The sequence below is a fragment of the Dendropsophus ebraccatus genome, chromosome 7 (assembly GCF_027789765.1).
Source record: "Dendropsophus ebraccatus isolate aDenEbr1 chromosome 7, aDenEbr1.pat, whole genome shotgun sequence".
In the NCBI taxonomy this organism is placed as follows: domain Eukaryota; kingdom Metazoa; phylum Chordata; class Amphibia; order Anura; family Hylidae; genus Dendropsophus; species Dendropsophus ebraccatus.
In genome coordinates this window covers 52,622,071-52,645,560 of record NC_091460.1, presented here as the reverse complement: position 1 = coordinate 52,645,560, position 23,490 = coordinate 52,622,071, and the positions used below count along the sequence as shown (strand labels likewise).

Here is a 23,490-nt window from a genome sequence, read left to right as displayed (position 1 = left end):
TGAAAGTGATGGTCGGTCACCTTTAAGCAAAATGTTAACTATTATTCTTATATAGAATTGGGGTTCACCAGCTATAATATAGTTACCTCTGCCATAAAAGTGGTAAGGGTTAAAGCAGAAAACGCATTATGAAAGAATCAGTAGTATTACCTATATTGAGGCTTTATTTGGGTTACTTTTATTTAATTGCTATTATAAAATGCAGAAGAAAAAAAAAATGAGCATGGAAGTTACTGTTTTGCCATAGCAGATAAACATATAAAATTATAATAGTGAGTCACAGCACATTTTTTATGTCCTTGCTTGGCGGGTATTCCCAGCTTGAGTTTGTACTTCACAGAGAAATATAGAATTGTCGCATACAAACTGATTTTATAAGGTTTTTTTCCGCCTCAGGCAAATCCAGGGATGTTTCTGCTGTCTGCTGTGCTGATTGCTTTAAGACTCTCCAATGGCATTTACTATGCTCCTTGATTTTTGCATCAGCTACTTTGACCAGCTAAGGTGTGTCCCATCTAAAAGTTTCCTCCACCATATAGCTGATGTATTTTTCTCAGCGTGATGTAAAGCTGCAGGATCTTTTAATCAAGGAAAATGAATGTGTTTGGGAGATGGTTTTGCTGTGACTTTACTGCACTAAGCTTTGCACAATTTACAGGAAGAATTCAGACAGTTTTGGTGACAACTTGAAAATGTTGAGACATAAGATTGAATATAGGAAACATTGCTCTTCCTTAGCTTGGGAAAATGTTCAGCTAGCTATATTCTTCGTATTTTCTAAATGTCTCTTGTATTGTTAAGACAAAAAAAAAAAAAAAAGATTAGGCTCATACCAGTGGTGGGGCTGAGTGCATTGACGGAGGTGAGATTCAGCCAGTTCTCCCAGGTTCCTGTGAACTGGTTGCTAACCCTTTCTCGACCATGGGTCATTGATTCCTGAATGCCCAGGTCGTTTTGGACTTCATAATGATCCTATAAGCTGAGGTTCCTTGCCCTCCCCCCTCTTCTCTGTCCCCTGCCGCTGTTAGAAGCTTGTAACAGTGGCAGGGGAGAGAGAGGAAAGGGCAGAGCTTGCAGCCTTGTGCTGAGAGCGGCTGCATGCCGGCCTTACCTATCTTCTTTCCCCGTCGACCTCTGTAGCCAGGACACCAGAAACCTGAAGCTTCAGGTGTCCATGGCTACCATCAGGACTCTGCGATCACATCTCAGAGACTGATGGTTACCAGAGAATTCTCCCTCTGTAGAGGGAGAATTCTCTGTCTGAAGCCCTATAGATGCTGATGTCCACAGTATCTTTAGGGTTTATTGTCATCCCCAGAGCTCCAATGCTGACAGTTGTGGGAGGTCTCTGGTTATGTCTGATAGCAAGGACCCGCTGCAAACGACACAAGCCCAGCTTCTGTGCCTGTGTCATCCTCCATCATAAATTAATGACGCTGCCCCTTCTCCCTAGTGTACACCTGGGGAGTAACATTGATAAATGTCCCCTGTACAACTAGTACCAGAATCTTCACAAAACAAAAGGAGTGTTAACCTAATTGCGAGATGACCGTGGTGAAGTGCTTGCTGATTGTATGGGTCGTGGAATAAAGAGGAGTTTTTTGGCTACTGCACACGCTGATCCTGGTGGTATCTTACTACAGCATGACCCTGTGAAAGTGGCAACCTGCACTTCCCTTTGCAGCCACATGGCTCAGGAGGCACTGCTGTGCAGTTTTCATTATGTCCTGCATAATATTTTAACATGTTTCACACCAAATAGTTTCTACTTTAATTACAAAAAATGTGTACTCAAATAGCGTAAAGTAGAAAACAATGTCAATTTAGTTATGCATGTAAGATTGTAGATTTTGTTGGGCATTTTAAAATAGATTAGATGTATCTCATACACTTATATTTTGTAACATACTGTAGTTACATCATGATGACTTGGCGACAGGTCACAAAAATCTACATATCCAGTTTACAAATCTACATAGCGTAAACAGAAAACTTCACGAGCACCTATGACAACTGCTACTATGGCAACTAAATGTCATGCAAAAGAAGAAACTCAGCCTATAAGGAGAGGTAACATAGTCTTAAAGGGGGAAAAAATAAGCACTTTGCATCAGCAATAAATCCAGCACTGTATGCTTCATGCCAGGGCTTCTGTTACAGTATAAAAAAAACTGGGAAGAATAATCTGGCAGCGCAGTGTCACAGCATTTACAGTATCAGATCAATGGGTTATGGTGTTTATGCACTTGATACTGACACTGACTTTTCAATTTGCATCTTGTCAAAGGTGAAAACTGAATACCTGCGCCAGTAAATGAGCCCAGCAGTGCGAAGAACTGACTTCTGGATTCTGCCTCAAACATAGGAATATGTATTCACAATCCTACCGGCACCATCTCCTGCAAGATGACATTGCTGAGCGTTGTTATACAGCTGTGCTGTGCTATACTGCTAATAGGATATAAAAACGATTTTGTGAGTTAATAAAACAGTATAATAAAATAATGTAAAAAATACAAAAAAATGTGTTCTAGGGGTTGACCAAGGAGATACAATACACTGCATTAACTATTTTTTTTTAATTAGTCAAACTTTTTATACTACTTCTCTTACTCTAAAACCAGTTGAGAATTTTTTTTACACCCTAAAATATTTGCAGATCAATTATAGTTTTTACCAAAAGAACATGAAGCTATGTACTGTGTATATTACTGGGAATCAATAGTGGTATATTAAACTTATTTCACACATAGGATTATTAATAGTCAAATTCACTCATTATGGTATGACCGATCATCTAATGTACTTGACAGCATTCCAACTACCCCCCACAGATGAAGTCAGGGAATAGAAGAATAGGGCATTTTTCAACCTGCTTTATCCTTGTGTTTTAACAAAGATAAACCATCACAACAGGTACTGGCAGTGGCAGATGTCATTGTTTTCAATCACAACCTCCCCAGGCAGTGCCAAAAAAGGGGTCCCGGCCAGACTACCTCTTTATAATGAGATTTTAAACAGATCTTTTTGCATTTCACCAAGAATCATTATTTTGGCATATTTTTCCAGAATTACTGTCTATGAATTAATATGGTTGATAAAATCTCAACAAAAATACTTCTAAAAAAGGTAATAAAAACAGTTATGTATGCAACCTCTGTACGTTTTACTGTTTTACTTTTTATTTTTAGTTATTTTACAGTTTTTGCTGCAAAATTTTTAATATTTTAGTTTCCCCAAAGCGCCTCACATTAAAGAAAAAGCTTTAAAAAAAAACTTAGTTAAGAGAACAAAGTAAGTTTGGCCTAACAAAGCTTTAAAACATCATAAAGTCCAGATCGTAACTCTTAAATGACAAACACGGCAGGCAAACACTGAGAGAATCTGAGTAAGTGATTTACAATGAGACATTTAATCCTCTAACAAAAAGCAACCTAATACCTTAGTAAGACTCATAAACAAACCAATTCTGTAGTATTAAATCCTCCTTACCAATAGGGACTTGTCAACTTTGAAAACAATGCCTTCCTAGCCTTATAGCAGTGAATAACCACAAAATGCAGATCATTTATTCTGAACATTCAGCATGAAATACAAGTCACATGCAAATCGGCTAAACTACAGTGCTATAGTGTATATTCAGCAGTGGTGGGTTATCTGAGCGCTGTTTCTTGTGTGCACCGTCATCTTTAGGGATCTGTTAGTTAATATACAGTAACTAAACTTGTGTCACATGACAAACATTACTCTAACTCGGACAATCATGCATTGGAGAGTCATAATCTATTTGGTGGTGGCTTAACTGGGGTACAGAGACTAAAGTCGGTCATTCAATAGGTGTCAACTGAATGTTCGCTTGGCCGACAGCTAATATTCCCCATCCCGCTAAACACTACAACATCCACCTTGGCTAAGTTTTCATGTGTTCTAAGTAATGAGAGACAGGGTAAGTCAATGTTAGGCTATGTTCACACACGGTTTAACAGCGGACACTGTTAAACAGACGTCCTGCACTCAGCCCGTTCCTGCAGCTGATACCTCTACATTGGCTGCAGGAACGTTCTTTTTTATAATTGATTTGCAGGCACCGTCGAGTGTGCCCGCAAATCAGTTAGCCATTCACTTCAATGCAATGTACGACCGCTGCTGCACATTGCGTTGTGTGAACAGTTATTATTTCCGGACACTGTTCAGTGAACAGCGTCCAGAAATAATTGACAGGCGCATTATTCTTACACTCGTTCTAGATCGGGTGTTAGAATAACAATGTATAAACACAGCGGGCAGCATTACATTGACTTCAATACAATGCCGCCCCTGCAGTAAAGAACGGACGCTGATGCCATTGCAATCAGCGTCCGTTCTTTACTAATAAAAAACGATGTGTGAACCTAGCCTTAGACTGACAATATAGTCAGTCAGTTGGAATCCAACATATCTGCCCTTCCTTTCCCCTGACATCACAAGTAGGGGAAGAGGCAGGAGTCGTGCACATACACTAGTCATTCAGGAAAAATTGCTGGTGTGGATGACTTTACACAAATGTGTATAGGTGCCTTAGAAAACACTAACGCTAAACACCCCCCCCCCCCCCCCCCCCCCCAATTCTAACAATGTGTATTTTGCTGCAGGAAGATGATGCTGAAGCAATAAGCAATATTTAGGGCCGAGGTCAGGAGGGTCTATCAGGAGTCTGAACTGGGAACACTGGCACAAAGAATAATAATACGTATGGTATGAGCCTCAGTCACAAGGAAAACTATGGCAGAAACATGTCCTTTTTGTTTCTGAACTAGTTGCACTAATTCCTAGGGCTACCGAGAGCAATGGCATGACGCCACCGGAAGCAGAATAGGATGAGTGCAGTTTATTTGCAACTTGACAATGCTGGAAATGGGTGAGATGATTAACAATAGCCCTATGTTAATGAATAAATAACAGTAGAATAAATAGTAGTAAGTACAGATCCCTCCCTGGCTCCTGGGTATATAAGCAGAACCAGTTTATACTTCAGTCTAACACTTACTATAAATATAATTAAACGAAGATTGTGCAATTGTAATATTGCTAACGTTTGGGGAGGAGATATCAGATATCAATTTATAAATACTGATGTTATTATAGATTTGCTCATCTAAAATCCAAAACTTTAAAGAGGATGGCCACTGTATAGTAAAATTGCTCAGTGTACATTATTAGTAAATGTACTCACTGTATATACTGACAGCAGCTCCCTGTTTACCTCATAGAGTTAAAATCAGACTCCTCTCCTCCAGGCAGCCCTGCTCTGTGGTTTTTCTGTCCATAAGATGGCCAACATGGAGGAGCATGTGACTATGCCCCGTCTCCCAGTGTCCACCATAGTTATATACAGGCTCAGTGTTGGACACTGGGGGGTGGGGCATGGTCACACGCTCTTCTTTGTCAGTCATCTTATGGACAGACTCACCACAGAGCAGGGCAGTACAGCCTAGAGGAAGGGTGTCTGATTTTAACTCTAGGAGGTACACAGGGAGCTGCTGTCAGTAAGTGCAGTAAGTACACTTACTAATACTGTACACTGAACACTCTTACTATTAAGTGGCCAACCCCTTTAAAAGTTTCTTACTTTTGAGGCATGTCATGCTTTAAAGAGTACCTGTCATCAAAATTACAAGTCAAAAGTTACTGATCACAGCAGGTCCCACTACTGAACCCTAGTGTAATTGGGCGATATAGCCAGAGAGAGCTTGAAACAGCTGGGCCATCCAGTCCCCAGCCATATCTCCGTAACGGGCAATTCTGTCAATTGAAATTTATGCAACTACATAGATGGAATTTGAGGCCAGCCGGGAATTGAATTGTTCTGCTGAGCTCTCTCCTCAGCTACAGTATATCGCCTGATCACACCAGGTCTCTGAAGTAGGACTTGATGAGATCAATAACTTTTGACATTTCTGATGTCATGTCAAAAGCTATTTTTGATGACAGGTAGACTTTAAGTTTTAGCTGTAAAGATAGAGGTTAAGGTGCAAAAAGTAAAACAAACCTCATTATGCATTAAAACATACTGAAAAGTTAAAGGACATGTTGAGTTAGTGGAAAAGGAGCTTTGACTTAGAGTCTCCCTATGTTAGCAGACATTGCAACTTTGGATTACCAAAAATGTCAACTGGAAAAATTGAAGTTGAGAGTGAAAACTATATACGGAATTCTGCCTTATTCGTAAAATGATCAAAGTCCCCAGTAGATCAGTGTGTGCATGTAAATGGAAATAGATGGTGTGAGGTTTGATTGAAAAGACATGGAGACTGGTTATTACTGAAAATATTCGCATCACTGTGAGGAAGAAAATACTGGGAGGTTGAATGACATTAGAAGCTGGCAGAAGTAAAGCATTGTAAAGTTAAATCTATGCTATTTCTCATTAGATTTCTCGTTTTACCCAACAAATATATATATATATATATATATATATATATATATATATATATATATATATATATATATATATATACACACACACACACACACACAAACATACAGGTAAGTTTCTGTATTTGTTACATTAATATATCAAGAAAAGAAGCACAGCAATAGGGGAAATATCATAGATCATATCAAACTCTATGAGTAATGTCACAAATAGCTTAAAGTCCAGAGGTTTGAATTTTTTTTCATCTGGCAGGGAAGAACATAATAAAAAATTAAAACTCACCTATCCCTGCGCTATTGCAGTGCTGGTTTTCTGCTCCAGGACCCATCCGATCCTGGAGCCCAGGTTACAAAATCCACCACTTGACAGTGTTTGGTAGCCCTATAGAGAACTTAAGAAGCACTGACCGCACACGCAAAGGACACTAATATTATTTTGGGGACATATTTCTCGATTTTACTGCTTCCAGCAACCAGTTTTACAACCCCTACATTTTGGAATTGAAAGTACTCCTTTTAACTACAAAATAAAATAGGATAAGGGGGGGTTGACCCTTTCAAAAAGGCCAGAAAATCTAGAATCCCCGGTAATGGTGCCATTTTGGATGCCTATATTGGAAGGGTTAATATAAAGAAATACATTTTTCCATTACAGTAATAAACACACGCCTGAACACCCTAATGATCTCATTTATTTCCATATGGCAATGTACCAACTTGGACTTGAAAGTCATGATTAATGAGCAAGAGTAAGCAAAAATATATATATATTTCTGTATGTGAAATGTGTTTATTTAATAAATTATTTACTCTATTTCATTCCTGGAATGGCATAAACAATGCATTTTCTAAGCTCTAGGGCAAAAAAAAAATCACTAGAAGTAAAAGTTCACCTGAAACACAGCATTGCATATTATTACATATATGAAGACCTATGTGTATAGACCTATTAGACCTAAGTGACCAGATCTACTACCATCATCACTGTAAAAGTGCTGGCTTATTCGAAAGCGAGGTGCTTTAACTTTATAAAGACGACTTTGACAATCTCATTATTTTCTAGGATTTGATCTTGGGAATCAGTGAAACACATTCTTAATAGAGAAGGAAAAGGAGAATAGATCTAAATTCAAAATGTATTCCTTTAATAAATAGTTTCATTTCTCAGCTCTTGTAATTCATATGGAAGATGCTATAAACATTAGATTTATAGGCCCTGGGCTAAATTATAGTGAAGCCGAGGTTTAAGAATAATATCACACAACACATCAAGCAAAGTTATCCAAGACTATAAATATGTAAAACTAAAGTTTCTCTATTATTAACTGAACATGGCAACTTATAAAACCTTAAAAAACTTATCACCTTTAACTTAACATTTTTAATTCACCCTGTTGTGTGCATTTTCTCCGTTATATAGATAAATCAATGTGGATTGCACTGGATAGCTTCAATAACTGACGACGATCATCTGGTCTGTTTCGTCCGTTGACTGTCCTCCCCACACACAAGAACGTTTTGCATGGCCAAGTGTTTCTGTGTTCTCTATGGGGATGGGAATGTTAAACTGTGGCTTATCCCTCCTAGAATGAAGGGGTGGGGTGGTGAGTTTCCATTACCCCTTACCTCTATCTCCAACAACATTATCTGCCTTGGTTGTTTGGAAGTGCCCCATACATCTCATACCAATGCCTTGCGGCCAAAGAAAGTATGGGGACCTTAAGATGGTAGTTAGGCAGGTATAGGATATTAGGAACAATAGTAAATATGGCACTATAAATTAGATAGCTGTGAAGCTTTCCTAAATGACTGCTTCCGCTCTTGATCTCGCCCATACACATACCTGCTCAGGTTGGGTGATCATGAAACTGGAAAGTTCCTCTGGCATATATCCAGGGTGTAGGGTAGGCTATTTTATGCTAAATTCAGATGTATGGTTTTAGGAAAAATACTAGCTAGTTTATTGAAAAGACGTCATTAACATGAATATTCAGGAATGATACTGTGTTCACATCAGATAGTTCAGGTATCTATCGTTTTTACCGACAAACTCAGTCAACTGTATCTGAAACATCTGAAACTGCTTTCACTACAAATAAAGACATCTGCCAACTGTCTTTCAATGTTTTATTATTTATTCATTTTTATGTATTTAGCATTATTCATGGTGCTCCAGTTACTGCTGCAGCCCTTTATGCTGGCTATGCATTTCAGATAGCTGTCAGTCAAATACTTGTTTGACCGACAGATATTCTTCCTGACTTCCAAAATTCACATTCACTTGTCCTGAATATGGATATGAGAGTAAGTCACTGTGAGAAACTTCTGATGGTGGCTTATCTTCCATAAGAACAAAAAATGTGCAAAAAATCCAACAACTTAAAGGTCCCCATGTACTGTACTTTTGTCGGCTGTACCCATAGCTCGCATATGAGTTTAAGGTGTGTGGGGCTCTCCCGACCATCCACCAAAAGATAATGTTGGCGGAGATAGGGGTTGGATGTGATGGAAAATAACTGCCCGACATCTTTGCTCTGGGAGAATTAAGATGCTGTCAGAGCAGTCTGGCTGCAGCTTACCCTCCCCATAGAGAGGACGGGAATGCTTGGTTGAACAGAACATTCATCTCTATGGAGAGGGCAGGAAGAGGATGGCCATTGAAGGTTATTAAAGGTGTATAGGGACCTTAATACTTCTTTCCACTCAGGACTGCCACTAGGGCGGAAATAAGAACACATTAGATGTTCAGTCAATGTTTTGTAGAAATCAACAGGTTCTGCTGACATTAATCTAATGTGTATGGCGACCTTTCTGTCCCCCCCGAAAAAAAGCCACCCCTTGAAAGTAAGGCCGCCTGCCGCCTCCCAGGGCTCACCTAATCCCCTCGTGGAGCTTCACTGCCCGCACCACAGGCAGCTTGGTCCATGGCCCTCACATCCTCTGAACATCCCAACGCACACCACCGCCTGTCCTGACACACAATGCTGCCCGCTGCCCGCTGCCACCTGTCAAACCTGCACGTCCCGCTGCTAACTGCTGCCTATCCCACTGGCACGTCTCGCTGCATGCCACCACCCATGCCGCAAGCATGTGAGTATTCCAAGGAGGTCTGAAGGGGACGTCTTGTTGTTTTTCCCGGCTGGGGGGAGAGAAATAAGACATAGGGGGAGATTTATCAAACTGGTGTAAAGTAGAATTGTCTTAGTTGCCCCTAGCAACCAATTAGATTCTACCATTTCATTTTTGAAGTAATCTGTGGGGAATAAAAAGTGGAATCTAATTGATTGCTAGGGGCAATTAAGACAATTCTACTGTACACCAGTTTGATAAATCTCCCTCATAGTGCCTGTTTTTGAGCAAAAATTAATATAAGGCACTGTCTTATTTTTGGGGAAGCACTGTAGTAGCTACTTCCATTAAGTGGCACTATAGAGCTTTTTTTTCCCTTTTAGAAGAGAACTAGTTTTCATAGCCACTTTTAGGTCATCATATCTTCATATGGGAACTGCTATTTATACAATGCGCCATATCTCTAAATATATTTCTTCAAGAAAATGTATCAGAAAATATAAATAATAAGCTGTAATTAATAATCATTGCAGCATTCATTCCATTAAGCCTTATCCAGACAATAGTCTTCATGTTGCTTCTTTCCATGGAAATAATTACCGAGATAAGAAGCTAGCACAGCTTCAAATATATTTACTATTCTTCCGTTTTTTTTTTTGTTTTTTTTTTGCAGAGACTGCATTCTTAACTTAGGTTTGCAAAGCTCTAAAATTCATAGAGCTGATTCATTATTATTCACAGGATGAAACGAGAAGGCAAAAAGTATTGACATTTGAATTTGTTTGTTACATCTGTTTTAGGAGGTAAAATCATTTTTCAGAAGATCAAAAAGATCAAATGAGTTGATGAGATACAATGGTGTTACTGGGCATGATACATTATTGATAGCTAGAACCCTCAAGGCATGCAGAACAAATATGATCATTATTTATGCTATAGACATCTAAGCTATGCTAACTTGTAATGATTTTATGCTGCTGCAAGACACTTTGTGGAAAAGCTTTTTAACATTTACTTGTGAATAATATAAGTAATAGACAAGGCAGCAAAAATTCTAGGGATGGCCTATGTGGCTGCTATGAGGCCCCTGGAGAAAAGGGTCCTGGTCCTGCTTGGTCCAATCACCTTTGCTATTATGTGGTGGGTGCCTGTGGAGTACTTTACCTCTCTACATGAAGAACATTTTAGCAAATGGGGGTAGAAAAGGGCGAAGTTTCATAAAAAGGGGTTTCACATGAACTAGATTCCTTTGTCCTGGGGGGCAAAACCATTCAACATAATAAGGGTCCAGCCTTGGTCACTTGGTAATTGGGCAGTCTACTTATAAAGCACTTTGCACAGGCATAGGCTATGTTCACACAACGTTTAACAGCATCCATTGCACAGCAGTGGACGTTGTTAGGCTAAGACCACACGACGTGTAACAGCACCTGTTGCAACAGATGCGGTTAAACAGACGACCCCAGGCCTGCTTTCAAGATGTTCCTGCAGCTGAAACCTCTGTATCGGCTGCAGGAACGTTCTTCTTTTAACATTGACTTGTGGACACCGTCGGGTGTGCCTGCAAATCAATTAGCCATTCACATCAGTGTATAGTAGTGCTACTGCCGCACATTACATTGTGTAAGCAGCTATTATTTCCGGACGCTGTTCGCTGAACAGCATCCGGAAATAATAAGCAGTTACATTATTTTTAAAATAATGGGCGTTAACATAACAGGCGTTAACATAAGGCTTTGTGAACACAGTGGCGCAGCTTTGCATTGACTTGCAAAGAACTGCATACTGTAACTTTCTAATCAGAAGAGCACAGTCTCCTGCACCCCTGCCCGCCATGTATATATCTGGTTATACATTGTTTTTTACCTTATATAAAACAAGAACTGTGACAAATATGGTTTGTAAGAGGTAACTATATATATATATATATATATATATATATATATATATATATATACACTTATTTTGTTTTGCTATTTAGACATTTATACATTCAAGAACCAGAAACACCCATCTCCATAAATGGTTAACTAGTGAAACAACAGTGTGATAGGGTCCTATGGAAATGTTCAGCACCTGTGGCAAGGTACCAAATTTCTGCCAGCCTCTCTAATTAACTGTTCTGGGAAGTAGCAGTCATCAAAGTGAATTAAATCCACAAGAGACAGTACAGCCTTGGATCTCACCACAGAGACAGTAAAGCAGGTGACACAGAAATTTGTTCAATTTTCTGTACATCTGTTCAACCTCCCACTACTTCATGGTACAATGAAACAAACAACATTCAATTTCTAAGTCGGGCAGAGATACTGAGAAACATAAATGGAAATAAACACCCGGCTGCTGTTGTTGTTTTTTTAGGTATACCTGAAACATTTGTGATATTTGTTTTATATTTTTTTTCTTATTATTCAGTTGTTAAAAGTAGTAAACCATAAATCTGAATAAATTTCAATGGCTTATGTTACATAACAGTAACAATAATAGGATGACAGAAGGTTTTATCATCAGCAATTGATTCAGATGGTTATAGAAAAATAGTGAGTCACCAAATGTGAAATATAGTTACTTAAAGTTAGTCTCAAGCCAAATCAGACATTTAACTTTCAACTTTAATGACACTTCCCATCAACAGTTTTCTGTATTCAAGACCAGGAGTGAAAGGTTAATATAATGCAATGACTCCAGGTTGATCACAAGAAGTCAGAACTTGGAATTACCTAATGTATAGCAGTATAGCAGTTGATTTTTCAAGGTCTTAACAGTGGTTCCATGTATTCACAGGAGCAAACATGTGTAACACCTAGAGATGAGCGAGCTGAGCCTCCCAAACCTAGATTTGTACCGAACTTTGCAAAAAGTTCAGTTCACAACCCAACCAAACTTTTTGCAAGGTTTGGAGAATTTTGGGAAGATGGCGAACCCTCATCTGCAAAACAAACAAGCAAAAAAGTTATTGTAAACTGTCTGCGCTCCCCCTCTTGTGGCTCTGTGATGTCTTCAGTCACCTGTAGAGAGATGGACTGCTTAGCCAATCAGTGACTGAATGGAACCGGACAGCACCCACAGCCAGTGGTTGGCTGAGTGGGTTGCCACTCTAGAGACAAGAGTGTAAGCAAGCTCAGCCAGTCACTGGCTGCAATGCTGTCCCATCCCAGTCAGCCTTTGATTGTATGAGTGGGCTGTCACCAGAGAATATGAGACAGGACCGGAGAAGAAGAACACTGGGCGTACGTGTAAGTATGATGAGTAACCTTTTGGAACTGCAATTTGGTTCGGGACAAACCCGAACTTTACATGAAAGTTCGGCAAACCTGCCAAGCCAAACTTTTTAAACTTTGCTCATCTCTAGTAACAACTAGTCACAAGATAAGATAATAAAAATAAAAAGACGAATGAGAAATCACCAATAGGTTACAGAAACCAAGTTCTGATGGGGAAAAAAAGATGATGACCCAAACAAATGATAAAGATGACAGCCAGGAATTGAAGCAGATGGATAAGAGACGTTAAAATGTAATGATTCCTACTATTTTGGTCATGGACATGGAACAGATTTTGTCCAAAGACTAATTCAGCAGACACATATTTTACTGAAATTTCCCATAAACATATATGAAATGTGATTTTTTTTTTTTAGAAAATATAGCTGACTTTTAATATTACAATTGGATTTGCACAGGCAAACAAGGGGTCAAGGGCGTAACTAGGGTTTATTGGGGCCCCATAGAAAAACACAGTATGGGCCCCATGAATCCTAGTGTCTAGGGGCGGTGTATGCAACCCCTCTCCTCAGAGCGTCTCTCATCCATCCCCTACCCCCCGCTCTCACAGCAAGGGGGCTGCAATGTGGAGACAGTGTTTTGTGATCGCTGTCCCCATGCTGTGAGGGCCGTGCCATCCTGGGGTTAGGGGTGATGGTACAAGCCACTCTGAAGAGCTGCGCCACCTGGGGAGGGGGGAGGTTGCTTTGGCCATACCATGAAGGCAGGCAACGCTCTGCCAAAGGGGGGCCAGGCCCTGCCTCCTTGTTAGCTATGCCAATGCCCGGGGTAAAAAGTCTTTGTCTCCCTTTATCTGGATTAATAGGACTTATCCTTATTTATCCTGAACGAAGATATCTGAGGATAGTGAAGTTGCCCCATACACATTAGATGGTTTCCATTGTCCAGGCAATTATGCTGTATCACAAGAAAGTCACTAATATTTTAGTTAACTTTTTGTGTGTTATAAAATAGTACCACATATGAACAAAAAGAAAATAAGAGTCAAAATGTACACAGGATCTAAAATTGATATGTCTAAAAACTTGAGTCTCCAGGAAGAGTCTCCAGTACACTGGACAAGTCTACTGAGACTTGTCAACTCTGAGACCAAGATCACGGCTACCGAACATCCATTCAAGTGCTGACGAAAGAACCAGAAGTGTCACACGTTCCTGCTAATGAGATGGCTGGACAAGGGAAAAGCACATAACCTGCAGTATGACTTACAGTATCAGGTTGCAGAATGGGTTCAAATAGAAGATGACAGTATTACACAATATAAATAAAGCACCATTTACACTCAACTTCTTTTCACATTCCTCATGTATCCTGTCTAAGCTAGCACCAAGATGCTTATGTGAACACAACCTAAAAATATTCTGAATAGTCTTCGCTCCATTTTTGTCATCACATGCCTGAATAATTCTAGAAAAGCAAAACATAGGACTAAATGCATACTATACATGATGTATAACCATGAGTCAACTTGGGGCCCACCAGCTCTTGCAAAACTACCATTCCCATCATGCTTGGACAGCCAAAGTGTTTGGCCGTCCAGGCATGATAGACATTGTGCAATAGCTGGAGGGACTTGAGTTTGACACCCTTGTCCTACATTCTCATCCATTAAAAAGAGTTTTTAGTGTAATCCATGGTGAAGAAGACTCCGGTTAGGATAGAAACTTTAGAAACTTGAATGGTTACTATTTAATGATAGAGGGGATAGCAACCCAATTGTAGATGTCTAGGATGATAAAATCTTCAAAAAACAAGAAAAGTCTAAGATGATGCACACTAAACATACAGTATGTTTTCTGCCAATGAGGATCACATTTTATGAAGCATGCATCAAGGAAAATGAATATTTGGTATCATTAAGGTTATTGTTGAAATACAGGAACTATAACAATCTGTGCAGATGAAGAAATGAGATGTAATATATTTCCTGTGATGCTGACATCCTGAACATCTGAGTAATGACAACTGATAGAGCTTTCATTATGGAGTCTGAATAGCATAAAATGTATTGTAAAGTCGGGTACAGAAGGAAAGAAAATCATTTCGAAAAACATAACCATTTCCCAGTTACTTCCTAGCAGATGCCACATTTGGGATGTTACTTGCATTTTCCTGGGAAGTAATTAAATCAAAATATATGTATTTTTCCAATAAACAACCAAACTTTATCAAGTCATCATTGAAGATGGAAGTTTTGCCAGGGACAGCTGGCGAACCATTTGTTCAGACCGGTTGAACTTCATATTTTTAAAGAACTTCGCTTCTTTTCAACATGGACAATATTGGATAATTATAATGATAAATATGATTTCTCATAATTACATCCATTCTCAAAACTTCCTTCTCTCCTGTTTGGAAAAAAATAGAACATTGCCGACTGCCAATCAGCTCAAACTTTCATTAGTTTTTAGATCACAGCCGCGTCCCACTGGAACAACAGAAATTATTAGTTTCCATAGAAACAATATAGAAAGGGAGCAAATAAGTTTTCTACGGTTTCATATTTTTTTATTTAAAAAAAAAGCTTTTCCTACTCAATAGCGATAGTCTTCTTAGTTATGGGCTGCACCAATCACAATTGCCCTTGACCTCTATTAAATGTGTTTCCTTTGACTTAACTCTAACTACAGTTGACAGGCAATTATCTGGTGGTAGCGCCGCCAACCATAGGGACTACCACTTAATTAACTTTTTTTTTTTTTTACCTTCGACTATCCTCACCATTATCCTAAATTACAATGCCAATTAATTTTCAAACATGAAGAGCCTCTCAAAGATAAGATGCTTTTGAAACGCTACACAGATGTGTGAAGTGAATTTTAGAAGACTTGCTGAACTATCATTATGACACAGGGCTTATGTGATGGTCAAATTGTCATTGTGCACAAGTGTCATGTGAAGTACGCCATATTCATTAAAAAAGTACTAATGGGTGAAAATGTGACTTGTTTTAGAGGATGCTAATACTGCCAAATGATGTAAAATTGACTTACATTATGCTTATTTATTAAAGTCGGTGAATAGGTCATTTGTAACACTAAAAAAAGAATACAGATAAAAGACCGGTACTTTATTATTCAGAATAAGGCAAAAATATTATCGACATGCTAAAATGTCCAACTGAATTATCATATATTGTAGGTGCAGAAATTTTATTGGGGTTTGGTCTTAATGAGTTGACTGACTGAAATAACATTATATACACTACAAGTATTACAAAAGAAATAATCAAGTCAGAATGTCCTTCTGATATGTCACAGATACAGTACTTGTAAGATCAAATTGGTACAGTGTGAAAAGAGGTACTTTGGGCAAACATATTTCTTTATCCTTAATATAGCTCATATATACAGTACTAATAGACCATTCTGCACCTATACTTTGAGATCTGACCCAGCTCCAGTTGCTGGATGTTGTGCAGCCCAAGCATAATCCATTTTGTCACATTACCCCACCATTGTATAATGTAACACTACTGTTGCACTTAACATTTGGGGGCATTCCTAAGCCCAAGCTCCTGTTTCCAGACAGATTTTGCAGCATTAAAGGGGAAAACTTCTTGTACTGATGTCAACGACTTACCATTTTAAGAGAAAATTTAGTTTAAATGATTGGCATTCATGTAGCCTGGTTCATGTGTGTGGGTTAGAGAAGGTAGGGAGACAGACCGCCCAAAGCTGTGGACATTGTGATGCTGGGATAAAACAGCATCTGGAGGTGGTTAAAAAAATGATACAGGCACTAAGTGTGCAAGAATGAACGGCTTACAGGCAACTAACATTTTTTCATGCTTGTGGTTGAATATCCCCTTTACATGGTTACTAATATTCAAACACTTTTTGCACAAATCAATGATTTAAGTGAATATGAAGAGCATTTTAGTATTTCTCCATTTATCCAGGGCCCTTTCCCTGGTAAACTAATCACCTAATCATTCACCGGATTTTTTTTTTTGTACATGTCAACAATATTAGTTAGATGGGTTTGTGTCAAGTAATGCTCATAGAATTCTGTGAAGAGGTTGGTGGAAGCAATAGAGCGACACAGTGACACAAAGAGACATTGAAAACTGCAGAATGCTCTAGTACTTCTGGTGCATTCAAAACATGCACTGCTCCAAATTATATAATGTCCTTCATACTGCAGCTACTTTTTGGAATATGCTATAGAGTTAAAGGGGAACAACATCCACTGTGTAACCTCTAGTTTATTAAAAGTTTAGTGATCAGAAACCTAGATCTCTACAGAATAGCCAATTTCCCCTATGTCTATTTTTTTTTTCACCAGTAAGCCCCATGCAGTGCCAAAAGGGTATTAGTATTCCATAGAACCCACTGTTCTGGAAATAAATAGAAGCTCAAGAGTCCATAGATGCCATTTTTTGACAGGTACATAAAACATACCAGAAAATCATTAATCTCATAGCATCTTTGATATAAGAAGACATAAAATTGTCACAGTATCGTTTCCGATAACCAAAGCTTTGAATCACTTTAGTCTTCCCATCCTTCTCATCTGTAATAGGCAGCACTCACCCCATAATTGCTGGTGCTCATCACAAGGAGACAATCTGTAAGTAAGCTAATATCTTACATATTGGAATAAAGAATCTGCACCAGAGAGCCGTCATCAGTTCATTGACTTCTAATCTTCTTGGCCATCCCTCTTGTATAAATGGTATTAATGCTACAAGATGGTTAACTAACCACAAGACTATCACTACATAGATACATATGAATTATGCCTAATAAAGTTATATTATTCAATGCAACTCTGGTCATACTGGTCAAGAAAATACATCTAAAAGTTATAATTTTGAGATGACTAAAATGCTGCACATAAAGTTATATCATTTGATAAGATGAGCAAGAACATGTGCATGACTGACCTAATATTTCATATCCTGTTATAATTATGTAGGAGAGTTATATGTACATTGAATTCTGTGAAAGAGAGATACAATATTCCAAAATGTCAAAACTTTTGACCATACCCCTTTTCTATATCGGTATAAAACCAGATATTTCCTTATTTGGTTAATTTTACAGCTCAACAGTGCTCAGTAAGCAAATCTGAGTCTTGACTTATTTGATTGTTTAGATGCAGTCAGCTGCTAAGGTGAATTGATCGGGAAATTAGTTAATACTCCTGTAGAAGGTTTAAGCACCAGCTATATCGACATCAGTTGTTTCACAGCCCTATTGAAACAATTAAGGATTGTGCCTCGGTGGTACCTAACTTGCAACTAAATAACTGCACAGAAGTTTTCATTTAGATTGCTTGCAAAGCCATGTGCCAATGCTTTAAGGCTCTATTGTCTATAACACATAAAAAGTACATGATTTATTATTAATGTGAATGACATATCATTGGCAACTAATTTCTCTAATCCCACGAAAAGGTTTATTTTCACGTAAATATGGGTTTATTCACATCCAGAATGCACTTACAATAGATATTCCAAGAGGAAAAAGGTGTAATTAATTAAATTAAAGGGCTTGTCCTTAGTAGGGGGGATGCTCGGATTAGTGTCGGGCAGTTTGGAAAATCTAGGCCACTGTGTAATGCCTTATTTTGCCTGTGGGGGCACTGCAGTGGAATTTAGTATTTGTTGTCAGGTTTCCCTCTGGAATTATTAGTAATTATTTAGATTCATAGCAGTATAGCCTACTCCATATTGATCAGCTTATTGTCAAAGGTTCCTTCTAAAACATAGGAATTAGTGTCCACAAACTACTACAATGAGCAGTGTAGTCTTATGATTTAGTGGGTACTAAAGAATAAAAAAAGGCTTTATGAGAGCTATACTGGTCATAGGAACTTCATAGTAATAATGATATTTAACCACTGGATCCCTACTATTAAATAGTTGTGGGCTATTAGAAGGTATCCCTATCTCTCAAAGTTATCACTTTTGCACAGGATAGGGTAAACTAGCTGATTGGGGAAGGTCCCGATTACTGGGACCACCACAATGCATGGGTACTGGAGAAAGCCGTCCCCCAAATGGAGCTTCCAAACACTGCACTGCAGGCAATGGACATATTTCCCTTGGTAATTAAAATTTGCTTAAAAAGCTTGGCTTTTTTTTTTTTTGGAGGGGGGGGGGGGTCCTAGATATTTCGCTCAACATTGGCTATGGGAATTAGCAGCAAAGTGTGAGAGAACCCACAGCAGGTGCTCTATTCCCCCAATAGAGCATCTCCATAGTGGAAATAAAGGATAAACAGTCCTCACAAAATCAATGTATTGCATGCTGGGTCCTCTTCAACTGATAACTTTGACAACTGTAAAGGTAAAAGCCCAGTTGACGTCTGCACTACAAAAGTACTTTATAGAATACTATTGTGCCCTGTATCCTGTATAAGCTATACAGCTGTACTATTGAGTCCTTGTGTCCTGTATAAGCTATTTAAGGGGGATAATGTATTCTCAGTTTAGAACAAATTTTTTAACCTGACCAACTGCATATTAATACTCCCATTTACATATTATTTCAAACCAATTTCAGAAAACATATTAACCCCTTAAGGTCAAAGCCAATTTTCGTTTTTGCGCTTTAGCTTATTCCATTTTAAGTTTAAAAGTCAACAGCGCTTGCATTTTTTCACCTAGAGACGTATATGAGCCCTTTTTTTTGCGAAACCAATTGTACTTTGTAATGACAGGCATTATTTTTCCATAACATATGCTGCGAAACCGGAAAAAAATCATTTGCGCTGTCAAATTGAAACAAAAACTAATTTGTTTTGATTTCGGGGAGTTTTGCATTTACGCCGTTCGTCCCATGGTAAAACTGACTTGTTATGCATGTTCCTCAAGTCGTTACGATTACTATGATATATAACATGTATAACTTTTATTGTATCTGATGGCCTGTAAAAAATTCAAACCATTGTTAACAAATATACGTTCCTTAAAATCGCTCCATTCCCAGGCTTATAGCGCTTTTATCCTTTGGTCTATGGGGCTGTGTGAGGTGTCATTTTTTGCGCCATGATGCGTTCTTTCTATCAGTACCTTGATTCCTTGATACGACTTTTTGATCGTTTTTTATTACATTTTTTCTGGATTTGATGCAACCAAAAATGCGCAACTTTGCACTTTGGAATTTTTTTGCGCTGATGCCGTTTACCGTGCGAGATCAGGAATGTGATTAATTAATAGTTCGGGCGATTACGCGCGCGGCGATACTAAATATGTTTATTTATTTGTTTATTTATTTATATTTATAAAATGGGAAAAGGGGGGTGATTTGGACTTTTATTAGGGGAGGGGATTTTTTATTAATAAAAACACTTTTTTACTTTTTTTTTACTTTAACTAGAAGCCCCCTGGGGGACTTGTATATAAACAGCATTGATCTCTCATAGAGATCAATGCTGTGTATATACACAGCAAAGATCGATCAGATCGGTCATAGATTGCTATGGCCTGCTGCAGGCCATAGCAATCTAGTGCCGAGCCGGGATCAGCATCATTCCGACGCTGAGGCCCGGCACGGGCAGAAGAACGGATCTCACCCCCGCGATCACATCGCGGGGGGGGAGATCCGTCCCACTAGACACCAGGGACACGGAGAGCACAGCATCTAAGTGCAGCTGTCAGGTTTGACAGCTGCACTTAGAAGCTTAATTAGCCGGCGTGGCAACGGGACCCGCGCCGGCTAATAGAGGCACTGCCCGGCTGCACGTGTCAGCCGGGATCAGCGCCGTTCAGAGCGGGGTCCGGGCGGGACCCCTCTCTGAACACCCCGAGCGGCACCATGACGTATCAGATACGTCATGGGTCGCTAAGGGGTTAATGTTGAAAATGTACAGTATGTATGATTCCTGAGTAATGCCTGATTACCATGGTCTTACTTTTAATGTTGAAATCATTTTGCTGTGATCCCTAATGGTACAATAGTAATGAGAATCAAAATAATCATTACCTATGCAAATTAGCATACATTAAATGCAAATTAAGAAATCTTGCCGTGTACGTAATTTTAAGTGTTTAAAGTGTTTAATCCTCACAAAGATTAATTAACCGCCCACCATTCTTGGACACCTCTTCAACAAAGCAGCACTTTATAAGACAATGCAAAACTGGATTGATTGTTCAGTGATCACAATAGGCTAAGATAACTTCAAAAAAACAAGAAAGACTACAAAAACAGCATCCACGAGGAGGAAAAAAAACCACAAGGACAGTTGAAAGAAAACGTGTTCTAAGAGAAATGCGTCTAGGTGATGCTTAAAAGCTAATTATTATTGGCTGAAGCACAATATATTCTTTGTTGTTGAAAGCCATTATTCAGTCTTGTCGATCCCATTCACATTTTCAAATTGTTATATTTTTTCAATTTTGATGCAATTTGCATAAGGTTCTTCTAAGCATTTCAATTTTACCGTAGTCAGATATATGAAAAATGTGCTGTTTCCTAATAAAGAATCAATTAACATTTTCTCTTTAACTGCAGGGCACATAAAAGATGGTTCCCAAAAGATAATCTGCAAGCAGGAAAATTTACTGTGCAAACAAAAGATTGCCCTCACCAGATACTTGCAAGAAAATGCCTTGTAGCTATTGCAGTTGCTATTTGCATACATAGCTTGAAGGAGCAAGCCAGATTCCAGAACTGTATTTGTCACTGAAAAGCAAAATCTATTTTCTATAAGCTTGATACATTTTAATTACTAACTGGAATATATTAATAGGAAAACATATTGTCAGGAATCGTACTTGGAATAATGTGTTCTCACTAGAGATGAGCGAACCTCGAGCATGCTCGAGTCTATCCGAACCCGAACGTTCGGCATTTGATTAGCGGTGGCTGCTGAACTTGGATAAAGCCATGTGGGAAAACATGGATATAGTCATTGGCTGTATCCATGTTTTCCAGACAACCTTAGAGCTTTATCCAAGTTCAGCAGCCCCAGCTAATCAAATACCGAACAATCGGGTTCGGATCGACTCGAACCCCGTTCGCTCATCTCTAGTTCTCACCTATCTTCTTCCTTGCCTCTTAACATGAGGAATTATATATAAATGAGTTTAAAAAGCATATATCACTCATATAGCACACAATAGATAAAAAAAAATAACTGTACGTTAGTTAACAGGATGATGCAGAAAGGATGAAGCAAAATTGTAGCCTCTGCATTCATAATCGAGAGAACATGCATATTCCAGTTCTGTCAAGAGGTATTCCAGCATAACCCATGATATGGACTCCACTGAGTATTTAAAGGGCTATTCCCACCTCCATAACTATGGCTATTATTACCTTTTTGGCTCTGGGTCCTTGCTAGGCCCTCTAATAAGTCTGATGTGTTTATAGCAGATGTCTGAGTTACTGACCACATCTACATAATTAGCAGTGGTCAGGTTGATGACTCCCTGGTTGGATCTGGAAGCGTGACCACCTTATCTTTGTGGCAATGCCTGATACTAACAGCTCCCAGCAGTGTTGAGCTGTTGGAGTTGGTGTAGATGAGCTCAGCACAGAACAGAAGAGCTCAGCACAGAACACCAGCAGCAGTGATGTCAGAAAGAAGTGTTAGATCTAGGTATCGTGGAAGCCAGTGCAACATTTATGAATTATTGTTTACGGGTGCAGTTGTTCTATTAGATTTTATTTTAGAATTGAGAGAACACCCAAATATAAAACTGGAGGTGCACTGTGCTGCAGATAGATTACTGTATGTTTGACAAATATTCCTCTATTTGTAGCATAAGCCATTTATTTACAATGTCCAGGTAGGGGTGGCCAGTGACAGTGACATCAACAGAAAAAAGAAGGGACTGTAGTCTTTACATTTGTTCATTGCCCAGAACATATTTAAATTTAAACATGAATAAGTTTGCTTGATATTGTCATATCCCAAATTATATAGGCAAAATTTCAAATTTGAATCTTCGTGGCACAGTAGTAACAGAGCTCTGTCACTATAGTGCTGCCAGGATTTAGAGTTTCCTGTTGACAGCATGATATTGATACATCATGCTGGGCAGGAAATATTCTATGACAGGGCTTCCCCATCAATACAGCCCTTAATTTACCAGACATGTGAATGCTGTCTAAGTGTAGGAAGAAAAAAAGTTTATGGAACAGTTTCTGTCCTGGGGTTGAGACCCCCACAAATACCAATGGAATATATTGAAATGTATTGACTCCAAAAGTTCACAACTGGAAAAGAAGAAAACAATCTAACATTGTGTATTAATTTTCTTTCCCAAAAAGAAGACACCAGAAGGAATTTGGTAGCAGAATACAAGTTACAATGATTGACAGATCAAGACAAAAAGGATGAGATCATTGACTTCTATCTAATGTCTGAAAACCACAAAGGGTCTAATAGAGACTATTAAGACTAAACAATTTTCTAATATACCACATCAATGGCCCTTGAAAAGAATGAATATTGTATTAATGTCCTTATAATAAGTTATTTTTATTAAACTTTGGCAGATTAATTATACTTGTTTGCCATTAGTTTTTACTTTTTTTTTTTTACCCCTTCAGTGAAGGGTCCAGTTAGACAATAAGATTCACAGCTATTTAATTGTAAGGAGTAATTATCCCAAAAGTCATTGAGGGCATTATCTCATTTGACTAAAACCATTCTTCTAATAATAAGATACAGTGAATCAGAAGATGAAAAAAAAAAAATGCAGGAAGTTTTCATCTATTCATTGAAGAACATATCTTTGCATATTGATGTTTTTGTGACATGGG

General features: G+C 38.6%; 1 protein-coding gene across 1 annotated transcript in view; it reads right to left on the bottom strand.

The window, feature by feature from the left end:
- Positions 1 to 23,490, bottom strand: part of PCDH7 (protocadherin 7) — a 684,999-nt gene that overhangs the window by 173,518 nt on the left and 487,991 nt on the right. The gene's annotated exons all lie outside the window — the stretch shown is intronic.